The 25119-nt window shown below is 38.7% G+C and overlaps 1 protein-coding gene across 1 annotated transcript in view; it reads left to right on the top strand.

Annotated features, from left to right (window-relative positions):
* The first annotated feature begins 8076 nt into the window (after nt 1–8076).
* LOC128666687 (oocyte zinc finger protein XlCOF6.1-like) overlaps nt 8077–25119 on the top strand; it is a 192720-nt gene continuing 175677 nt past the window's right edge. The window contains exon 1 of the mRNA XM_053721416.1: nt 8077–8103. The gene's annotated coding sequence lies outside the window, so the exon portion shown is untranslated. The remainder of the gene's footprint in view (nt 8104–25119) is intronic.

The raw sequence follows: 25119 nt of genomic DNA, 5'->3' as shown, positions 1-25119 counted from the left end.
GGGAGGGTTAGAGAGCGGTTTTGGGGGGGATCAGGGAGGTTGGGGGCTAAGGGGGGGATCCTACACAGTAGCATATGTAAATATGCTAAAAAAAAATTATTTATTTTTTTAAAACCCTTTTATTTTAGTACTGGCAGACTTTCTGCCAGTACTTAAGATGGCGGGGACAATTGTGGGGTGGGGGAGGGAAGGGAGCTGTTTGGGAGGGATCAGGGGGTGGGATGTGTCAGATGGGAGGCTGATCTCTACACTAAAGCTAAAATTAACCCTGCAAGCTCCCTACAAACTCCCTAATTAACCCCTTCACTGCTAGCCATAATACACGTGTGAGGCGCAGCAGGATTTAGCGGCCTTCTAATTACCAGAAAGCAACGCCAAAGTCATATATGTCTGCTATTTCTGAACAAAGGGGATCCCAGACAAGCATTTACAACCATTTGTGCCATAATTGCACAAGCTGTTTGTAAATGATTTCAGTGAGAAACCTAAAATTGTGAAAACATTTACGTTTTTTTTTAATTTGATCGCATTTGGCGGTGAAATGGTGGCATGAAATATACCAAAATGTGCCTAGATCAATACTTGGGGTTGTCTACTACACTACACTAAAGCTAAAATTAACCCTACAAGCTCCCTAAAAGCTCCCTAATTAACCCCTTAACTGCTGGGCATAATACACTTGTGGTGCGCAGTGGCATTTAGCGGCCTTCTAATTACCAAAAAGCAACGCCAAAGCCATATATGTCTGCTATTTCTGAACAAAGGGGATCCCAGAGAAGAATTTACAACCATTTATGCCATAATTGCACAAGTTGTTTGTAAATAATTTCAGTGAGAAACCGAAAGTTTGTGAAAAAGTGAACGATTTTTTGTATTTGATCGCATTTGGCGGTGAAATGGTGGTATGAAATATACCAAAATGGGCCTAGATCAATACTTTGGGATGTCTACTAAAATAAAATATATACATGTCAAGGGATATTCAGGGATTCCTGAAAGATATTAGTGTTCTAATGTAACTAGCGCTAATTTTGGAAAAAAATGGTTTGGAAATAGCAAAGTGCTACTTGTATTTATTGCCTTATAACTTGCAAAAAAAGCAAAGAACATGTAAACATTGGGTATTTCTAAACTCAGGACAAAATTTAGAAACTATTTAGCATGGGTGTTTTTTGGTGGTTGTAGATATGTAACAGATTTTGGGGCTCAAAGTTAGAAAAAGTGTGTTTTTTTCCATTTTTCCTCATATTTTATCATTTTTTTTATAGTAAATTATAAGATATGATGAAAATAATGGTATCTTTAGAAAGTCCATTTAATGGCGAGAAAAACGGTATATAATATGTGTGGGTACAGTAAATGAGTAAGAAGAAAATTACAGCTAAACACAAACACCGCAAAAATGTAAAAATAGCCTTGGTCCCAAACGGACAGAAAATGGAAAAGTGCTGTGGTCATTAAGGGGTTAAAACAATTATAAATATCAATATACTGTATTATTCTTCATTTAGTTCTATGTAACAGAATCATATTTAACAGGTTGTTTTTTTTTTACCAATTATCCAAATAAAGTATAGTCATAGAAAACTCATTATATGCAGAACAGTAAGTCAAGTAATAACCTTAAACAGCAGCTCTAGGCTAGCATCAAATTTGAAACATGCTACACAATAATTTTACCGAAAATAACAGGCAAAAAAAAATGAAAACCGAAATAGCCAAAAATGCAATTTTCGGCCGAAACTTTCTGCGGCCGAAATTTCGGTGCATCCCTAGTCTGTATATCTGCATGTATAAGTGTATGCTATGTAGTGTGTGTGTATCTGCATGTATAGGTGTATGCTATGTAGTGTGTGTGTATCTGCATGTATAAGTGTATGATATGTAGTGTGTGTGTATTTGCATGTGTAAGTGTATGCTATGTAGTGTGTGTGTATCTGCATGTGTAAGTGTATGCTATGTAGTGTGTGTATCTGCATGTATAAGTGTATGCTATGTAGTGTCTGTGTATCTGCATGTATAGGTGTATGCTATGTAGTGTGTGTATATCTGCATGTGTAAGTGTATGCTATGTAGTGTGCGTGTATCTGCATGTATAGGTGTATGCTATGTAGTGTGTGTATATCTGCATATATAAGTGTATGCTATGTAGTGTGTGTGTATCTGCATGTATAGGTGTATGCTATGTAGTGTGTGTGTATCTGCATGTATAAGTGTATACTATGTAGTGTGTGTATATCTGCATGTATAGGTGTATGCTATGTAGTGTGTGTATATCTGCATGTATAAGTGTATGCTATGTAGTGTGTGTATCTGCATGTATGCTATGTAGTGTCTGTGTATCTGCATGTGTATGCTATGTAGTGTGCTACTGTGCATTTTTGCCGACTTTAAAGGCCAGAATCTAGATTTTTAATGGGGAATGCAGAGAGCAGTTTTAAAGAATTTATTATTACATGTCCAATTAAGATAAAATATTTAGCAATGTCTTTGCAAAGGCTAATTAAATACATAGCTCACATAGCCTTACCAGTGGTTTAAACTTGTGTTTGATTTGCTGCCTAAGTGTATTAAAATATGACTTTATTTAGAATTTTATTTATATTATTTTGGTCTGATGATTTTTTAAGCCCCGCCCAGCACATTTCAATTTTTTTGCCGGGGGGTCCCTCTTTTAACCCCTTAATGACCACAGCACTTTTCCATTTTCTGTCCGTTTGGGACCAAGGCTATTTTTACATTTTTGCGGTGTTTGTGTTTAGCTGTAATTTTCCTCTTTCTCATTTACTGTACCCACACATATTATATACCGTTTTTCTCGCCACTAAATGGACTTTCTAAAGATACCATTATTTTCATCATATCTTATAATTTACTATAAAAAAAAATATAAAATATGAGGAAAAATTGAAAAAAACACACTTTTTCTAACTTTGACCCCCAAAATCTGTTACATATCTACAACCACCAAAAAACACCCATGCTAAATAGTTTCAAAATTTTGTCCTGAGTTTAGAAATACCCAATGTTTACATTTTCTTTGCTTTTTGTGCAAGTTATAGGGCCATAAATACAAGTAGCACTTTGCTATTTCCAAACCACTTTTTTCCAAAATTAGCGCTAGTTACATTAGAACACTAATATCTTTCAGGAATCCCTGAATATCCCTTGACATGTATATATTTTTTTTTAGTAGACATCCCAAAGTATTGATCTAGGACAATTTTGGTATATTTCATACCACCATTTCACCGCCAAATGCGATCAAATACAAAAAATCGTTCACTTTTTCACAAATTTTTTCACAAACTTTTGGTTTCTCACTGAAATTATTTACAAACAACTTGTGCAATTATGGCATAAATGGTTGTAAATTCTTCTCTGGGATCCCCTTTGTTCAGAAATAGCAGACATATATGGCTTTGGCGTTGCTTTTTGGTAATTAGGCCGCTAAATGCCACTGCGCACCACAAGTGTATTATGCCCAGCAGTTAAGGGGTTAATTAGGGAGCTTTTAGGGAGCTTGTAGGGTTAATTTTAGCTTTAGTGTAGTATAGTAGACAACCCCAAGTATTGATCTAGGCACATTTTGGTATATTTCATGCCACCATTTCACCGCCAAATGCGATCAAATTGAAAAAAAAGTTAAATTTTTCACAATTTTAGGTTTCTCACTGAAATAATTTACAAACAGCTTGTGCAATTATGGCACAAATGGTTGTAAATACTTGTCTGGGATCCCCTTTGTTCAGAAATAGCAGACATATATGACTTTGGCGTTGCTTTCTGGTAATTAGAAGGCCGCTAAATCCTGCTGCGCCTCACACGTGTATTCTGGCTAGCAGTGAAGGGGTTAATTAGGGAGTTTGTAGGGAGCTTGCAGGATTAATTTTAGCTTTAGTGTAGAGATCAGCCTCCCACCTGACACATCCCACCCCCTGATCCCTCCCAAACAGCTCCCTTCCCTCCCCCACAATTGTCCCCGCCATCTTAAGTACTGGCAGAAAGTCTGCCAGTACTAAAATAAAAGGTTTTTTTTAAAAAAATAAATAAATTTTTTTTAGCATATTTACATATGCTAGGGTGTAGGATCTCCCCCTTAGCCCCCAACCTCCCTGATCCCCCCCAAAACCGCTCTCTGACCATCCCCTCTGCCTCATTGGGGGCCACCTTGGGTACTGGCAGCTGTCTGCCAGTACCCAGTTTGCAAAAAAAAGGGCTTTTTTATATTTATTTGTGTTTTTTCTGTAGTGTAGCTTCCCCCCCCACACAGACAAACCCCCACCACCTTGCTGATCTTTTTTATTTTAACAAATATTAGGGCATTTAAACATTTTTGCTAACACATTTTCTGTAGTGTAGCGGTTCCCACCCGCTCCCTCCCCGTGCACGCGCCCGCCCCCCCGTGCACGCGCCCGTGCGCGCCCCCGCTCATCCCCGCCCACGATCCCGCCCCCCCTGCACATAACCAGGGCCATCGATGGCCGCCACCCGCCTCCCGGTCCGGCTCCCACCCACCAACGCAGGGAACCACCGATCTCCGGTGCAGAGAGGGCCACAGAGTGGCTCTCTCTGCACCGGATGGCTTAAAAAAGTTATTGCAGGATGCCTCCATATCGAGGCATCACTGCAATAACCGGAAAGCAGCTGGAAGCGAGCAGGATCGCTTCCAGCTGCTTTCCAAACCGAGGACGTGCAGGGTACGTTCTCAGGCATTAACTGCCTTTTTTTTGAGGACGTACCCTGCACGTCCTCGGTCGTTAAGGGGTTAAATTTTGAAATGTTGGGAGGTATGTAATATTGTAGAGAGGTTCCCATTGTCTCACATACACACAGCCCCCTCCCCAGTACCTTATATATACGGATATATAACATTATAGAGAGGTTCCCTCTGTCTCACACAGAAAGCCCCTCCCCAGTGCATTATATACATACATACATACATACATACATACATACATACATACATACATAAAATTATAGAGAGGTTCTCTCTGTCTCACACACACAGCCCCTCCCCAGTACCTTATACAGACATCCCAACCTGCAAAAACTCATTTCAGGGAGGTGGCTTCACCCACTACTGCGCCGCCAACCCCCCACAGTTATATATTGGACACCTTGAATCCCTAAATAATATAGAGACTTATCATTAAAGTAGCTTCCCACTAAAGTCACATTTAAAAAAAGTAGCTTTATTGCACAACCACATACAACAAACCTATTTTCCACTGATTGTACGCTTGTTGAATGCTTAAATATTTTAGTATACAAAGTTTAATTATGTGTAGTAAATAAGGTAGTATTTGTGTTTTATTTTATTAAAATCAGTGGGGGGTTTTGGTGTCTGATGCAGGCTTTGAGGGTTCTATAACATCCCAGCAACTAACGGCATTCCTTAAAGAAATATTTTTCCAGATTTGGGCCACATTGGATCATGGTACTTGAAATTTCAGGGAGATTGCATTCCATTTGCTGGCATCAGGGAGCCGCTATTACAATCAGGGAGACCCCCTGAACTTCAGGGAGAATTGGGATGTCTGCTTATATACAGATATATAATATTATATAGAGGTTCCCTCTGTCTCACTCACACACACAGACCCTCCCCAGTATCTCATATACAGATATATAATATTATATAGAGGTTCCCTCTGTCTCACACACACACACACACACACACAGACCCTCCCCAGTACCTTTATATACAGATATATAATATTATAGAGAGGTTCCCTCTGTCTCACACACACACAGCCCCTCACCAGTACCTTATATACAGATATATAATATTATAGAGAGGTTCCCTCTGTCTCACACACACAGCCCCTCCCCAGTACCTTATATACAGATATATAATATTATAGAGAGGTTCCCTCTGACTCTCACACACAGCCCCTCCCCAGTACCTTATATACAGATATATAATATTATACAGAGGTTCCCTCTGTCTCTCCCACACACACATCCCCTCCTCAGTACCTTATATACAGATATATAATATTATAGAGAGGTTCCCTCTGTCTCACACACACACACAGACCCTCCCCAGTATCTCATATACAGATATATAATATTATATAGAGGTTCCCTCTGTCTCACACACACACACAGACCCTCCCCAGTATCTCATATACAGATATATAATATTATAGAGGTTCCCTCTGTCTCACACACACACATACAGCCCCTCCCCAGTACCTTATATACAGATATATAATATTATATAGAGGTTCCCTCTGTCTTACACACAGATCCTCCCCAGTACCTTATATACAGATATATAATATTATAGAGGTTCCCTCAGTCTCACACACACACACAGCCCCTCCCGAGGTACCTTATATACAGATATATAATATTATAGAGAGGTTACCTCTGTCTCACACACACAGCCCCTCCCCAGTATCTTATATACAGATAGATAATATTATAGATAGGTTCCCTCTGTCTCACACACACAGCCCCTCCCCAGTATCTTATATACAGATATATAATATTATAGAGAGGTTCCCTCTGTCTCTCCCACACACACACATCCCTTCCTCAGTACCTTATATACAGATATATAATATTATAGAGAGGTTTCCTCTGTCTCACTCACACACACAGCCCCTCCCAAGTACCTTATATACAGATATATAATATTATAGAGTTTCCCTCTGTCTCACACACACACACAACCCCTCCTCAGTACCTTATATACAGATATATAATATTATAGAGAGTTTCCCTCTGTCTCACACACACACAACCCCTCCCCAGTACCTTATATACAGATATATAATATTATAGAGAGGTTCCCTCTGTCTCACACACACACAGTACCTTATATACAGATATATAATATTATAGAGGTTCCCTCTGTCTCACACACACAGCCCCTCCCCAGTACCTTATATACAGATATATAATATTATAGATAGGTTCCCTCTGACTCTCACACACAGCCCCTCCCCAGTACCTTATATACAGATATATATTATAGAGAGGTTCCCTCTGTCTCTACCACACACACATCCCCTCCTCAGTACCTTATATACAGATACATAATATTATAGAGAGGTTTCCTCACCAGTACTTTATATACAGATATATAATATTATATAGAGGTTCCCTCTGTCTTACACACAGATCCTCCCCAGTACCTTATATACAGATATATATTATAGAGAGGTTCCCTCTGTCTCACACACACAGCCCCTCACCAGTACCTTATATACAGATATATATAATATTATATAGAGGTTCCCTGTCTTGCACACAGATCCTCCCCAGTACCTTATATACAGATATATAATATTACAGAGAGGTTCCCTCAGTCTCACACACACAGCCCCTCCCCAGTATCTTATATACAGATAGATAATATTATAGATAGGTTCCCTCTGTCTCACACACACAGCCCCTCCCCAGTACCTTATATAATACAGATATATAATATTATAGAGCGGTTCCCTCTGTCTCACACACACACAACCCCTTCCCAGTACCTTATATACAGATATATAATATTATAGAGAGGTTCCCTCTGTCTCACTCACACACACAGCCCCTCCCCAGTACCTTTATATACAGATATATAATATTAATTATAGAAAGGTTCCCTCTGTCTCACACACACAGCCCCTCCCCAATACCTTATATACAGATATATATTATAGAGAGGTTCCCTCTGTCTTACACACAGCCCCTCCTCAGTACTTAATATACAGATATATAAATAATATTATAAAGAGGTTCTCTCTAACTGACAAAAACGCACACAGTTCCTTCCCAGGCACCTTATATACGGTATATATTATAAAGACTTCAGCACAGTATATACAGTTATATGAAGTTATATAACACAATACAAAGGTGTCTTTCCTAAATTAGAAGATACCTTCCTGTAACTACAACGTTACACTAATAGCAACTAGTTCCCATCCAGGTAAAGGACCTGTGATATAACATCAGTCACATGACTGAAGAGAACAAATAGGGCAGAAGGGATTAACTGGGCGGGAGAATAAACACAATTTGACCCTTGCGGTCATGTGACATTGCTTCTCTTCTCTTGTAGCAGAAGTGGAACTAGCTTTACCGTCTCACATCAAAATGGTGGGTTTATGTAGGTGACTGTAAACAATGTCCTTTTTATTTTGTTACTGACAGGTCTATTATAGCTTATGTCTGTATAGTGTTATATCTTATATGTCTGTATACTGTACTGGTGCTCTGTATAGTGTTATATATGTCTGTATATAGTGTACTGGGGCTCTGTATAGTGTTATATATCTGTGTACTGTATACTGTACTGGTGCTCTGTATAGTGTTATTTGTCTGTCTATAGTGTACTGGTGCTCTGTATAGTGTTATAGATCTGTGTATACTGTACTGGTGCTCTGTATAGTGGTATATGTCTGTATATAGTGTACTGGGGCTCTGTATAGTGTTATATATCTGTGTATAATATGCCGGTGCTCTGTATAGTGTTATATATCTGTGTATAATGTACTGGTGCTCTGTATAGTGTTATATATCTGTGTATACGGTACTTGTGCTCTGTATAGTGTTATATATGTGTGTAGAGTACTGTTGCTCTGTATAGTGTTATATATCTGTGTATAATGTGCTGGTGCTGTGTATAGTGTTATATATCTGTGTATAATGTGCTGTGTATAGTGTTATATATCTGTGTATAATGTGCTGTGTATAGTGTTATATATCTGTGTATAATGTGCTGTGTATAGTGTTATATATCTGTGTATAGTGTTATATATCTGTGTATAGTGTTATATATCTGTGTATAATGTGCTGGTGCTGTGTATAATGTGCTGTGTATAGTGTTATATATCTGTGTATAGTGTTATATATCTGTGTATAATGTGCTGTGTATAGTGTTATATATCTGTGTATAATGTGCTGTGTATAGTGTTATATATCTGTGTATAATGTGCTGTGTATAGAGTTTTATATATCTGTGTATAATGTGCTGTGTATAGAGTTATATATCTGTGTATAATGTTATATATCTGTGTATAATCTACTGGTGCTCTGTATAGTGTTATATATCTGTGTACTGTATACTGTACTGGTGCTCTGTATAGTGGTATATGTCTGTATATAGTGTACTGGGGCGCTGTATAGTGTTATATGTCTGTATATAGTGTACTGGTGTTCTGTATAGTGTTATATATCTGTGTATAATGTACTGGTGCTCTTTATAGTGTTATATGTCTGTATATAGTGTACTGGTGCTCTGCATAGTGTTAAATATCTATGTATACTGTACTGGTGCTCTGTATAGTGTTAAATATCTGGGGTTATGGTGTGTGTGTCAGAGGGAACTACTACATAATATTATATATCTGTGTATTATGTACTGGGGATATGGTGTGTGTGTCAGACGGAACTACTACATAATATTATATATCTTTGTATAATGTACTGGGGATATGGTGTTTGTGTGTCAGAGGGAACTACTACATACTATTATATATCTGTGTATAATGTACTGGGCATATGGTGTGTGTGTCACAGAGGGAACTACTACATAATATTATATATCTGTGTATATTAAGTACGGATAATCCAACTATCCTCAAGAGGTGCGCTGCTGGATAATGATTCCGTTCCGGTGGGCTTGGTGTAAAGGCTGCGCTCTCCAGACGAACTCCCAGAGGAATCCTACATGTACAGACGAGATAGAAAGAGAGGCGCCAGACCCATAAAGCAGTAACGTTTGGATGTAGAGACAAATAACATGCAAAAAAATCCCCCCTTCTAGAGTGGATACTCACAATTGTAGCGGCACTTAGAGCGTGCCCTTCACTGCGAGTCGGGACCGTTGTGAGTCGCCCGACAGACACCCCCAGGCAGATGACGTCACTGGTGGAGCTTCAATAGGCTGTAGGCTGTATCGATCTGTGGGATCTCCTTGGGCTCAGCTGAAACTATCAGCGCTCAGTGTCACCATGGGAGTGTGTAAACGATAACCTTATTGACGGTCAGCAAACAGGTATTCAAAGACACAGGAGCACAAAGGTGAAAGTAAAATCTTGGTTTATTAGGATAAAAACAAACAGCAACGCGTTTCCCGGCTACAATGCCGCTTCATCAGGCTGTATCATATCATACCATTACTCTCCTTAAATACCTTATGTGCACCTGTCTGAGGGCGGTCTTACAGCTACTACCTGCCTTCCTATCCAAATGTTAACTCTTAACTATCCGACCTTTTATCAAATGAATCTAAAGCTAGGGGAAAAAAAGTATATATATTTTTCTTCTTTTTTCATTTTGCCATGTATGCAAATTGGATATAATCAAAATACGTGGTACTTAGAAAATTTGCTAATACAATATGTTGTGCGATACATGACTTATTAAGCATTTCTCAGAATAATTCACATGAATACAGACTCTCTTAGTATTTTGCCATATGTATCAAAAGCTTTGTAAAAGATACAAATATAATAAATATAATAAAATAATATAAAATAATGCAATAGTAGGAATCAAAAACTAAAATTGCTAAAATTTAAAATTAAAATCACCATAGTGGTAGGTTATACAATGAATGACTTAACATATATCAGAATCAATTAAAATGAACCTAAGCTCTAGAACATACTATTGCATTATTTTATATTATTTTATTATATTTGTATCTTTTACAAAGCTTTTGATACATATGGCAAAATACTAAGAGTCTGTATTCATGTGAATTATTCTGAGAAATGCTTAATAAGTCATGTATAGCACAACATATTGTATTAGCAAATTTTCTAAGTACCACGTATTTTGATTATATCCAATTTGCATACATGGCAAAATGAAAAAAGAAGAAAAATATATATACTTTTTTTCCCCTAGCTTTAGATTCATTTGATAAAAGGTCGGATAGTTAAGAGTTAACATTTGGATAGGAAGGCAGGTAGTAGCTGTAAGACCGCCCTCAGACAGGTGCACATAAGGTATTTAAGGAGAGTAATGGTATGATATGATACAGCCTGATGAAGCGGCATTGTAGCCGGGAAACGCGTTGCTGTTTGTTTTTATCCTAATAAACCAAGATTTTACTTTCACCTTTGTGCTCCTGTGTCTTTGAATACCTGTTTGCTGACCGTCAATAAGGTTATCGTTTACACACTCCCATGGTGACACTGAGCGCTGATAGTTTCAGCTGAGCCCAAGGAGATCCCACAGATCGATACAGCCTACAGCCTATTGGAGCTTCACCAGTGACGTCATCTGCCTGGGGGTGTCTGTCGGGCGACTCACAACGGTCCCGACTCGCAGTGAAGGGCACACTCTAAGTGCCGCTACAATTGTGAGTATCCACTCTAGAAGGGGGGTGTGACAAAACCAATCTTGCCACTGTACATTGGAGGGCCTGTTATGGAACATTCTTTGGGCTGGAGGTACATGGGCTTAAGGATACCCAGAGACTGCATGGAAATATGGAATTTTATATGCTGGACACCCCATGTACTTTCATACCTCTGTCTTATGTCTATGTCACCCTGTATCCATAAATACAGGATGGGTACAGGGTGTGAGTGCCCCTTGTGGGAGCAATTGTGACTCTATAAGCAAAGTGGGCATAAAAGACTTTATAGCTAATAAGAACTGTTCCTATATTCTGTAATAAGATGTATTCTATGTATGTTTAAGATCTGATTGTGTCTCAGGAGTCTGTCTGGGTAAACTGATTGTGTCCTTGTGTGATTATGTTAACTAGACTGCCCAACATCAGATTGTCTGAGTAAACGTTCTTCCCTAGTTAATTAACTTAATATGTTAATCTGTTTTACCTGTGAATAGACAATTGTTTGATGCATTGTTCATATGTTTGCTTTACTGTTAAACCAATGCCCTTTGTAACCTGAAGCGAGGGTGTATAAATCTGTGTGCTGCCTTCAAATAAAGGAGATATTCTGTTGAAACCTGAAAACTGGCTGGTTTGTGAATTGCTGATTCCCTATGCAGGACGTTGTTCATCTGGTATTAACCTTGGTATCCTGTTGGTACTGTAACATTGGTGGCAGCGACGGAATGAACCTTATCGCCCAGAAGAGCAACTACACAAGCCAGTAACCTCAGGAAGAGGGGGATTATTACAATACTGACTAAGATGGAAAAGAGAAAAGTAAATTTTGCAGCTTTTAAAAACTTCCTGGAAACAGAAGGAGAGATTGATGGGTACCTTGCGGATTTTGAGAGGCAATGTGCACTACACAAGGTACCCGCAGAGGACTGGGTCACGATATTATCTGGAAAATTATCCGGCCGGGCCAGAGAGGCTTTTCGGGCCATTCCAGATGAGGAAGTCAGGGATTATAATACTGTAAAAGAGGCTCTGCTCTCCAGGTATGCGGTTACACCGGAGGCATACCGGAGACGGTTCAGAGACACTGTTAAATTAGCTGGAGATTCCTACCTTGAGTGGGCATGTAAGGTGCACCGCACAGCAGCTCACTGGATAGCGGGGTGCCAAGCCATATCTGGGGAAGAGGTGCTGCAGCTATTCCTGTTGGAACATTGCTTCGACAAATTACCCGCAGGAGTTCGAGAGTGGGTTCGGGACCGTAAACCCTCCACCCTGCAGGAAGCGGCTCGCTTGGCAGATGAGTATACGGATGCCCGCAAACTGGACATTGCTACCACTAAGCCCCCTGCTAGAGTGGAGTACAGACCCCCAGTCACCCCAGCAGCTGCCAGTTACCAAACCCCGGCGCACCGCTATACCACACGGCCTCCGGCCACGAACTACCCTCAGAGAGCCCTGTTCAATTTGCGGGGCTACTCACAACCTATTCGGTGCTTTAGATGTAAGCAACTAGGGCACAAAAGACCAGAGTGTCCCCTAAACGCAGCGAACCAAGCGCAGTCCTGGAGAAGACCCGCCGGCGGAATCCCACGTAATCCTCAGCCTGCGGCCCGCTACGTAGAGGCGCAAGAATGCTGGAGCATCCTACATGAGACAGACCTTGTGCAAGCTGCCCACCGGAATAACCGGCAACTGGTTAAAGTGAATGGGAAGAAGGTCAGTGGTCTACGGGATACTGGTGCTACCATGACCTTGCTTCAAAAGAACTTGGTGTCTGAGAAACAGTACACTGGAGACACTGTGGCTGTGAGGGTAGCAGGGGGCGATGTGTTCAGCCTACCTGTTGCCAGGGTACATTTGGATTGGGGAGTGGGCGCTAGACCTGTGAATGTGGGGGTCAAGAAGGACTTACCTGCTGATGTTCTTCTTGGAAATGACTTGGCCCCCCTTGTTTCTGCCTACGCTCCTATGGGTCCCGCTGATGTTAACTCTGTGACTACCCGTGCCCAGATCCGTGCAGCAGAGACTGACCCACCTGCTGCTAAGCCCCAGGACGCTGAGCTCAGTAAATCTCTATCCGCTATTGATATGTGGAGGTCCCGTTACAATGCGCTGATGAAGGAGAAGAGGAGCGCAGAGGAAAAAGCACGTTTAGAACAGGAATCTCTGCTAGACAAGCTGCACCGACAGACTGCAGAAAACACCAGCTTGAGAGTGGAACATGAAACATTAAAGACAAACTTAGTGACACTGGAGGAGAAGCTGACGCTGGCTCATAGTGAGGTGCAGCAACTCAAGGGCACCCTATGTCAGTATGAAGGGATTGTGGATACCTATAAAGAGCAGGTACAGAAAACTCGTAAAGAAGCTGATGGGATTTTGAAGGACTGTTTGGCCCTGGTCTGGGCACTGAGGAATTTGAACCCTTGTTTGTATGGACAGGAATTCTCTCTCATAACGGGAATACAGATGGATTGTCCCAGCAAACTGACATGCCTACCAGGCGCTCTGGTGGTATATGCCACAGTATATACCCTGGACAGCCGAGCATGACAAACCAGAGGGAGAGGAGTTTGATGGTCCTGTCCCCCAGCAACACGGCTGTTTAGCCAAAGGGGAGACGATTGGTCTCCCCCTCCAGCAGCACAGCTATGTATCCGAAGGGGAGACAGTCGGTCTTCCCCTCCAGCAACCAGGCTCCCACCAGGCTACTTCCATGGTAGTGCTGGCACCCGGGCAGAGTACAGCTGGTCTCTGCCCACCTCGCAACCCACCAATTCAGCGTACCAGTCCCCCACACAGCTGTGGTGAGGCACCTGGACATGGACAAGTTTTCCCCGTACTCAGGTGTAGTAACCATTTATTGTGGGTGGGCTGTACTACTAATTGTGTTTTATGGGTGGGTTGCTGGACTAACCAGGGCACTGACCGGCAGGAGGTCAGATACCCTGTTAGTCTGTTTGGAAAAGGGGAGAGATGTGACAAAACCAATCTTGCCACTGTACATTGGAGGGCCTGTTATGGAACATTCTTTGGGCTGGAGGTACATGGGCTTAAGGATACCCAGAGACTGCATGGAAATATGGAATTTTATATGCTGGACACCCCATGTACTTTCATACCTCTGTCTTATGTCTATGTCACCCTGTATCCATAAATACAGGATGGGTACAGGGTGTGAGTGCCCCTTGTGGGAGCAATTGTGACTCTATAAGCAAAGTGGGCATAAAAGACTTTATAGCTAATAAGAACTGTTCCTATATTCTGTAATAAGATGTATTCTATGTATGTTTAAGATCTGATTGTGTCTCAGGAGTCTGTCTGGGTAAACTGATTGTGTCCTTGTGTGATTATGTTAACTAGACTGCCCAACATCAGATTGTCTGAGTAAACGTTCTTCCCTAGTTAATTAACTTAATATGTTAATCTGTTTTACCTGTGAATAGACAATTGTTTGATGCATTGTTCATATGTTTGCTTTACTGTTAAACCAATGCCCTTTGTAACCTGAAGCGAGGGTGTATAAATCTGTGTGCTGCCTTCAAATAAAGGAGATATTCTGTTGAAACCTGAAAACTGGCTGGTTTGTGAATTGCTGATTCCCTATGCAGGACGTTGTTCATCTGGTATTAACCTTGGTATCCTGTTGGTACTGTAACAGGGGGATTTTTTGCATGTTATTTGTCTCTACATCCAAACGTTACTGCTTTATGGGTCTGGCGCCTCTCTTTCTATCTCGTCTATATCTGTGTATAATGTACTGGGGATATGGTGTGTGTGTCACAGAGGGAACTACTACATAATATTATATATCTGTGTATAATGTACTGGGGATATGGTGTGTGTGTGTGTCACAGAGGGAACTACTACATAATATTATATATCTGTGTATAATGTACTGGGGATATGGTGTGTGTGTGTCACAGAGGGAACTACTACATAATATTATATATCTGTGTATAATGTACTGGGGATATGGTGTGTGTGTGTCAGAGGGAACTACTATATAATATTATATATCTGTGTATAATGAAATGGGGATATGGTGTGTGTGTCACATAGGAAACTACTACATAATATTGTATATGTGTGTATAATGTACTGGGGATATGGTGTCTCAGAGGGAACTACTACATAATATTATATATCTGTGTATAATGTACTGGGGATATGGTGTGTGTGTCAGAGGGAACTACTACATAATATTATATATATGTGTATAATGTACTAGGGATATGGTGTGTGTGTCACAGAGAGAACTACTACATTATATTATATATCTGTGTATAATGTACTGGGGATATGGTGTGTGTCAGAGGGAACTACTACATAATATTATATATCTGTGTATAATGTACTGGGGATATGGTGTGTGTCACAGAGAGAACTACTACATAATATTATATATCTGTGTATAATGTACTGGGGATATGGTGTGTGTCAGAGGGAACTACTACATAATATTATATATATGTGTATAATGTACTAGGGATATGGTGTGTGTGTGTCACAGAGAGAACTACTACATTATATTATATATCTGTGTATAATGTACTGGGGATATAGTGTGTGTGTGTCACAGAGAGAACTACTACATTATATTATATATCTGTGTATAATGTACTGGGGATATAGTGTGTGTGTGTAACAGAGGGAACTACTACATAATATTATATATCTGTGTATAATGTACTAGGGATATGGTGTGTGTGTGTCACAGAGAGAACTACTACATTATATTATATATCTGTGTATAATGTACTGGGGATATAGTGTGTGTGTGTAACAGAGGGAACTACTACATAATATTATATATCTGTGTATAATGTACTGGGGATATGGTGTGTGTGTCACAGAGGGAACTACTACATAATATTATATATCTGTGTATAATGTATTGGGGATATGGTGTGTGTGCCCCAAGGCAGAACATACAGTGATCTAAGATGTCATCGCAGAAAATGCAGCATGTCTGTAGAAAGAACAGAACACATGCAGAAACTGTTAGCGCTTTAACTTCGCAGCTCTGCTTCACATCAAACAGAGCTGTGCTCTGGCTGCACTTTGTAAGTGTTTAATAACACAGTGCATCCAGAGGAAAGTGCTGTTTGAAGTTAACAGTCAAATATGCAGTAGCGCTGCTAAGCAGCAGTGCATTTATTAACTGGCTCTCAGAGATTTGATCAACCCCCCCTAGCCTTTCCCAGTCTGCAAAGCTGTTTGTTCTGAATGTAAGATATTCTTATGAGCATTGCACCTTTTTTTATTACTACATTTCTTTGTTCGACCAAGAGAAAAGGAAACAAATGTTTTCAAGAGACATTTTACAATTTTGTTTTGTTTTGTCAACTACTGCACTATATTATAAAACGTTAAAAATTGTTTTATATTTTAGTTAACCAACACATTGCAATTGAACTGGTGCTTTAGTGTAACTGACTAATTTAAAATTGAATTTTATTTAAAAATGACCTGCAGAAAATGTTTCACTAAAAAAATCTCATTGCAGAAAGTGAAAAAAGTTATGCCTCTGGGTGTGTGTGTCACAGAGGGAACTACTACATAATATTATATATCTGTGTATAATGTACTGGGGATATGGTGTGTGTGTCACAGAGGGAACTACTACATAATATTATATATCTGTGTATAATGTACTGGGGATATGGTGTATGTGTCACAGAGGGAACTACTATATAATATTATATATCTGTGTATAATGTACTGGGGATATGGTGTGTGTGTCACAGAGGGAACTACTATATAATATTATATATCTGTGTATAATGTACTGGGGATATGGTGTGTGTGTCACAGAGGGAACTACTACATAATATTATATATCTGTGTATAATGTACTGGGGATATGGTGTATGTGTCACAGAGGGAACTACTACATAATATTATATATCTGTGTATAATGTACTGGGGATATGGTGTGTGTGTCACAGAGGGAACTACTACATAATATTATATATCTGTGTATAATGTACTGGGGATATGGTGTGTGTGTCTCAGAGGGAACTACTACATAATATTATATATCTGTGTATAATGTACTGGGGATATGGTGTGTGTGTCACAGAGGGAACTACTACATAATATTATATATCTGTGTATAATGTACTGGGGATATGGTGTATGTGTCACAGAGGGAACTACTATATAATATTATATATCTGTGTATAATGTACTGGGGATATGGTGTGTGTGTCACAGAGGGAACTACTATATAATATTATATATCTGTGTATAATGTACTGGGGATATGGTGTGTGTGTCACAGAGGGAACTACTACATAATATTATATATCTGTGTATAATGTACTGGGGATATGGTGTATGTGTCACAGAGGGAACTACTACATAATATTATATATCTGTGTATAATGTACTGGGGATATGGTGTGTGTGTCACAGAGGGAACTACTACATAATATTATATATCTGTGTATAATGTACTGGGGATATGGTGTGTGTGTCTCAGAGGGAACTACTACATAATATTATATATCTGTGTATAATGTACTGGGGATATGGTGTGTGTGTCACAGAGGGAACTACTACATAATATTATATATCTGTGTATAATGTACTGGGGATATGGTGTGTGTGTCTCAGAGGGAACTACTACATAATATTATATATCTGTGTATAATGTACTGGGGATATGGTGTGTGTGTCAGATGGAACTACTACATAATATTATATATCTGTGTATAATGTACTGGGGATATGGTGTGTGTGTCACAGAGGGAACTACTACATAATATTATATATCTGTGTATAATGTACTGGGGATATGGTGTGTGTGTCACAGAGGGAACTACTACATAATATTATATATCTGTGTATAATGTACTGGGGATATGGTGTGTGTGTCAGAGGGAACTACTACATAATATTATATATCTGTGTATAATGTACTGGGGATATGGTGTGTGTGTCACAGAGGGAACTACTACATAATATTATATATCTGTGTATAATGTATTGGGGATATGGTGTGTGTGTGTCACAGAGGGAACTACTACATAATATTATATATATGTGTATAATGTACTGGGGATATGGTGTGTGTGTGTGTCAGAGGGAACTACTACATAATATTATATATCTGTGTATAATATACTGGGGATATGGTGTGTGTGTCACAGAGGGAACTACTACATAATATTATATATCTGTGTATAATGTACTGGGGATATGGTGTGTGTGTCAGAGGGAACTACTACATAATATTATATATCTGTGTATAATGTACTGGGGATATGGTGTGTGTGTCACAGAGGGAACTACTACATAATATTATATATCTGTGTATAATGTATTGGGGATATGGTGTGTGTGTGTCAGAGGGAACTACTACATAATATTATATATCTGTGTATAATATACTGGGGATATGGTGTGTGTGTCACAGAGGGAACTACTACATAATATTATATATCTGTGTATAATGTACTGGGGATATGGTGTGTGTGTCACAGAGGGAACTACTACATAATATTATATATCTGTGTATAATATACTGGGGATATGGTGTGTGTGTCACAGAGGGAACTACTACCTAATATTATATATCTGTGTATAATGTACTGGGGATATGGTGTGTGTGTCACAGAGGGAACTACTACATAATATTATATATCTGTGTATAATGTACTGGGGATATGGTGTGTGTGTCACAGAGGGAACTACTACATAATATTATATATCTGTGTATAATGTACTGGGGATATGGTGTGTGTGTCACAGAGGGAACTACTACATAATATTATATATCTGTGTATAATGTACTGGGGATATGGTGTGTGTGTCACAGAGGGAACTACTACATAATATTATATATCTGTGTATAATGTACTGGGGATATGGTGTGTGTGTCACAGAGGGAACTACTACATAATATTATATATCTGTGTATAATATACTGGGGATATGGTGTGTGTGTGTCAGCGGGAACTACTACATAATATTATATATCTGTGTATAATGTACTGGGGATATGGTGTGTGTGTCAGAGGGAACTACTACATAATATTATATATCTGTGTATAATGTACTGGGGATATGGTGTGTGTGTGTGTATGTCAGAGGGAACTACTACATAATATTATATATCTGTGTATAATGTATTGGGGATATGGTGTGTGTCACAGGGAACTACTACATAATATTATATATCTGTGTATAATGTACTGGGGATATGGTGTGTGTGTCACAGAGGGAACTACTACATAATATTATATATCTGTGTATAATGTACTGGGGATATGGTGTGTGTGTCACAGAGGGAACTACTACATATTATATATCTGTGTATAATATACTGGGGATATGGTGTGTGTGTGTCAGCGGGAACTACTACATAATATTATATATCTGTGTATAATGTACTGGGGATATGGTGTGTGTGTCAGAGGGAACTACTACATAATATTATATATCTGTGTATAATGTACTGGGGATATGGTGTGTGTGTCAGAGGGAACTACTACATAATATTATATATCTGTGTATAATGTACTGGGGATATGGTGTGTGTGTGTGTATGTCAGAGGGAACTACTACATAATATTATATATCTGTGTATAATGTATTGGGGATATGGTGTGTGTCACAGGGAACTACTACATAATATTATATATCTGTGTATAATGTACTGGGGATATGGTGTGAGTGTCAGAGGGAACTAATACATAATATTATATATCTGTGTATAATGTACTGGGGATATGGTGTGTGTGTAACAGAGGGAACTACTACATAATATTATATATCTGTGTATAATGTACTGGGGATATGGTGTGTGTGTGTGTGTGTCACAGAGGGAACTACTACATAATATTATATATCTGTGTATAATGTACTGGGGATATGGTGTGTGTGTAACAGAGGGAACTACTACATAATATTATATATCTGTGTATAATGTACTGGGGATATGGTGTGTGTGTGTCACAGAGGGAACTACTACATAATATTATATATCTGTGTATAATGTACTGGGGATATGGTGTGTGTGTCATAGAGGGAACTACTACATAATATTATATATCTGTGTATAATGTACTGGGGATATGGTGTGTGTGTCACAGAGGGAACTACTACATAATATTATATATCTGTGTATAATGTACTGGGGATATGGTGTGTGTGTGTCACAGAGGGAACTACTACATAATATTATATATCTGTGTATAATGTACTGGGGATATGGTGTGTGTGTGTCACAGAGGGAACTACTACATAATATTATATATCTGTGTATAATGTACTGGGGATATAGTGTGTGTGTCACAGAGGGAACTACTACATAATATTATATATCTGTGTATAATGTACTGGGGATATGGTGTGTGTGTGTGTCAGAGGGAACTACTACATACCCGTATTGTGCCGCATATAGGCCACATCTGATTATAGGCCGCACCCTTAAAGTTTGGGTGCCATTTTGAAGAAATAAAAAATTTAAAGAAAACGCACACAATGTGCAAGCAATGAGTCCCAATGCAGGGTGTCAGCTCCCAGGGGATACTTTTACACTTCCCCAAGTGTATAGAAAAAAGAAAAACAAGGAAAGATGCTGCACTCCTCAGTAATTTCAAATGTAAAAAAAAACCTTTATTCAGCCATTAAAGCTGTAATGGCTGAATAAAGGCTTTTTTTCACATTTGAAATTACCAGTACTAAGGAGTACAGCATCTTTCCATTTTTTATTTTAACATATTAAATAATTTTGTATGTACTGGTACATTTTTAGCAGGTACGATGTGATGGGGATAAAAGCACTTTCTTACCTGACAATATCAGTAGCAAAACGGACTCATATGGGACATTGTGTGCTCCACTCACTTCCTCCCTCATAAGCCCAAGCTCCAAATTACACTGTGCTCAGCACAGTATTACACAGCATTACCGCATCATTACACACCTTCACAGTGGCGGCTCCTGCATATGAGCGTCCTGCTCATTATCCAAACCAATTACCTTTGTAAAATGTTGCAAAACTATCCAACTCCAGCGGACTACAATCCCCATAAGGCCACAGGGTGCACCGGAAGTTCGGCTGTACTGCGCAAGTACAAATTTGCCAATAAGCACCCGATTATAGGCCGCACCCCGCATATAGGCCGCACTGCACATTTAAAGCTACAAATCAAGCGAAAAAAGTGCGACCTATATGCGGAACAATACGGTAATATTATATATCTGTGTATAATGTACAGGGGATATGGTGTGTGTGTCACAGAGGGAACTAATACATAATATTATATATCTGTGTATAATGTACTGGGGATATGGTGTGTGTGTCACAGAGGGAACTACTACATAATATTATATATCTGTGTATAATGTACTGGGGATATGGTGTGTGTGTGTCACAGAGGGAACTACTACATAATATTATATATCTGTGTATAATGTACTGGGGATATGGTGTGTGTGTCATAGAGGGAACTACTACATAATATTATATATCTGTGTATAATGTACTGGGGATATGGTGTGTGTGTCACAGAGGGAACTACTACATGATATTATATATCTGTGTATAATGCACTGGGGATATGGTGTGTGTGTGTCAGAGGGAACTACTACATAATATTATATATCTGTGTATAATGTACAGGGGATATGGTGTGTGTGTCACAGAGGGAACTAATACATAATATTATATATCTGTGTATAATGTACTGGGGATATGGTGTGTGTGTCACAGAGGGAACTACTACATTATATTATATATCTGTGTATAATGTACTGGGGATATAGTGTGTGTGTCACAGAGTGAACTAATACATAATATTATATATCTGTGTATAATGTACTGGGGATATGGTGTGTGTGTCACAGAGGGAACTACTACATAATATTATATATCTCTGTATAATGTACTGGGGATATGGTGTGTGTGTCACAGAGGGAACTACTACATAATATTATATATCTGTGTATAATGTACTGGGGATATGGTGTGTGTGTCACAGAGGGAACTACTACATAATATTATATATCTGTGTATAATGTACTGGGGATATGGTTTGTGTGTGTGTGTGTCACAGAGGGAACTACTCCATAATATTATATATCTGTGTATAATGTACTAGGGATATGGTGTGTCAGAGGGAACTACTACATAATATTATATATCTGTGTATAATGTACTGGGGATATGGTGTGTGTGTCACAGAGGGAACTACTACATAATATTATATATCTGTGTATAATGTACTGAGGATATGGTGTGTGTCTCAGAGGGAACTACTACATACTATTATATATATGTGGATAATGTACTGGGGATATGGTGTGTGTGTCACAGAGGGAACTACTACATAATATTATATATCTGTGTATAATGTACTGAGGATATGGTGTGTGTCTCAGAGGGAACTACTACATACTATTATATATCTGTTGATAATGTACTGGGGATATGGTGTGTGTGTGTGTCAGAGGGAACAACTACATAATATTACATATCTGTGTATAATGTACTGGGGATATGGTGTGTGTGTCAGAGGGAACTACTACATAATATTATATATCTGTGTATAATGTACTGGGGATATGGTGTGTGTGTGAGAGGGAACTACTACATAATATTATATATCTGTTTATAATGTACTGGGGATATGGTGTGTGTGTCACAGAGGGAACTACTACATAATATTATATATCTGTGTATAATGTACTGGGGATATGGTGTGTGTGTGTTAGAGGGAACTACTACATACTATTATATATCTGTGTATAATGTACTGAGGATATGGTGTGTGTGTCACAGAGGGAACTACTACATAATATTATATATCTGTGTATAATGAAATGGGGATATGGTGTGTGTGTCAGAGGGAACTAATACATAATATTATATATCTGTGTATAATGTACTGGGGATATGGTGTGTGTGTGTGTGTCACAGAGGGAACTACTACATACTATTATATATCTGTGTATAATGTACTGGGGATATGGTGTGTGTGTCACAGAGGGAACTACTACATAATATTATATATCTGTGTATAATGAAATGGGGATATGGTGTGTGTGTCAGAGGGAACTACTACATAATATTATATATCTGTGTATAATGTACTGGGGATATGGTGTGTGTGTCACAGAGGGAACTACTACATAATATTATATACCTGTGTATAATGTACTGGGGATATGGTGTGTGTGTGTCACAGAGGGAACTACTACATAATATTATATATCTGTGTATAATGTACTGGGGATATGGTGTGTGTGTCACAGAGAGAACTACTACATAATATTATATATCTGTGTATAATGTACTGGGGATATGGTGTGTGTGTGTGTGTCAGGGGGAACTACTACATAATATTATATATCTGTGTATAATGTACTGAGGATATGGTGTGTGTGTCAGAGGGAACTACTACATACTATTATATATCTGTTGATAATGTACTGGGGATATGGTGTGTGTGTCACAGAGGGAACTACTACATACTATTATATATCTTTGTATAATGTACTGGGGATATGGTGTGTGTGTCAGAGGGAACTACTACAAAATATTATATATCTGTGTATAATGTACTGGGGATATGGTGTGTGTGTCAGAGGGAACTACTACATAATATTATATATCTGTGTATAATGTACTGGGGATATGGTGTGTGTGTGAGAGGGAACCTCTACATAATATTATATATCTGTGTATAATGTACTGGGGATATGGTGTGTGTGTCACAGAGGGAAATACTACATAATATTATATATCTGTGTATAATGTACTGGGGATATGGTGTGAGTGTCAGAGGGAACTACTACATAATATTATATATCTGTGTATAATGTACTGGGGATATGGTGTGTGTGTGTGTCACAGAGGGAACTACTACATAATATTATATATCTGTGTATAATGTACTGGGGATATGGTGTGTGTGTCACAGAGAGAACTACTACATAATATTATATATCTGTGTATAATGTACTGGGGATATGGTGTGTGTGTGTGTGTCAGGGGGAACTACTACATAATATTATATATCTGTGTATAATGTACTGAGGATATGGTGTGTGTGTCAGAGGGAACTACTACATACTATTATATATCTGTTGATAATGTACTGGGGATATGGTGTGTGTGTCACAGAGGGAACTACTACATACTATTATATATCTTTGTATAATGTACTGGGGATATGGTGTGTGTGTCAGAGGGAACTACTACAAAATATTATATATCTGTGTATAATGTACTGGGGATATGGTGTGTGTGTCAGAGGGAACTACTACATAATATTATATATCTGTGTATAATGTACTGGGGATATGGTGTGTGTGTGAGAGGGAACCTCTACATAATATTATATATCTGTGTATAATGTACTGGGGATATGGTGTGTGTGTCACAGAGGGAACTACTACATAATATTATATATCTGTGTATAATGTACTGGGGATATGGTGTGTGAGTCAGAGGGAACTACTATATAATATTATATATCTGTGTATAATGTACTGGGGATATGGTGTGTGTGTCACAGAGGGAAATACTACATAATATTATATATCTGTGTATAATGTACTGGGGATATGGTGTGTGTGTCAGAGGGAACTACTACATAATATTATATATCTGTGTATAATGTACTGGGGATATGGTGTGTGTGTCACAGAGGGAACTACTACATAATATTATATATCTGTGTATAATGTACTGGGGATATGGTGTGTGTGTGTCAGAGGGAACTACTACATAATATTATATAACTGTGTATAATGTACTGGGGATATGGTGTGTGTGTCACAGAGGG

Source organism: Bombina bombina, chromosome 7, assembly GCF_027579735.1.
Source record: "Bombina bombina isolate aBomBom1 chromosome 7, aBomBom1.pri, whole genome shotgun sequence".
NCBI classification, from domain to species: Eukaryota; Metazoa; Chordata; class Amphibia; order Anura; family Bombinatoridae; genus Bombina; species Bombina bombina.
The sequence above is the reverse complement of the archived record's forward strand: the minus strand, read 5'-3'. Positions and strand labels throughout refer to the sequence as shown.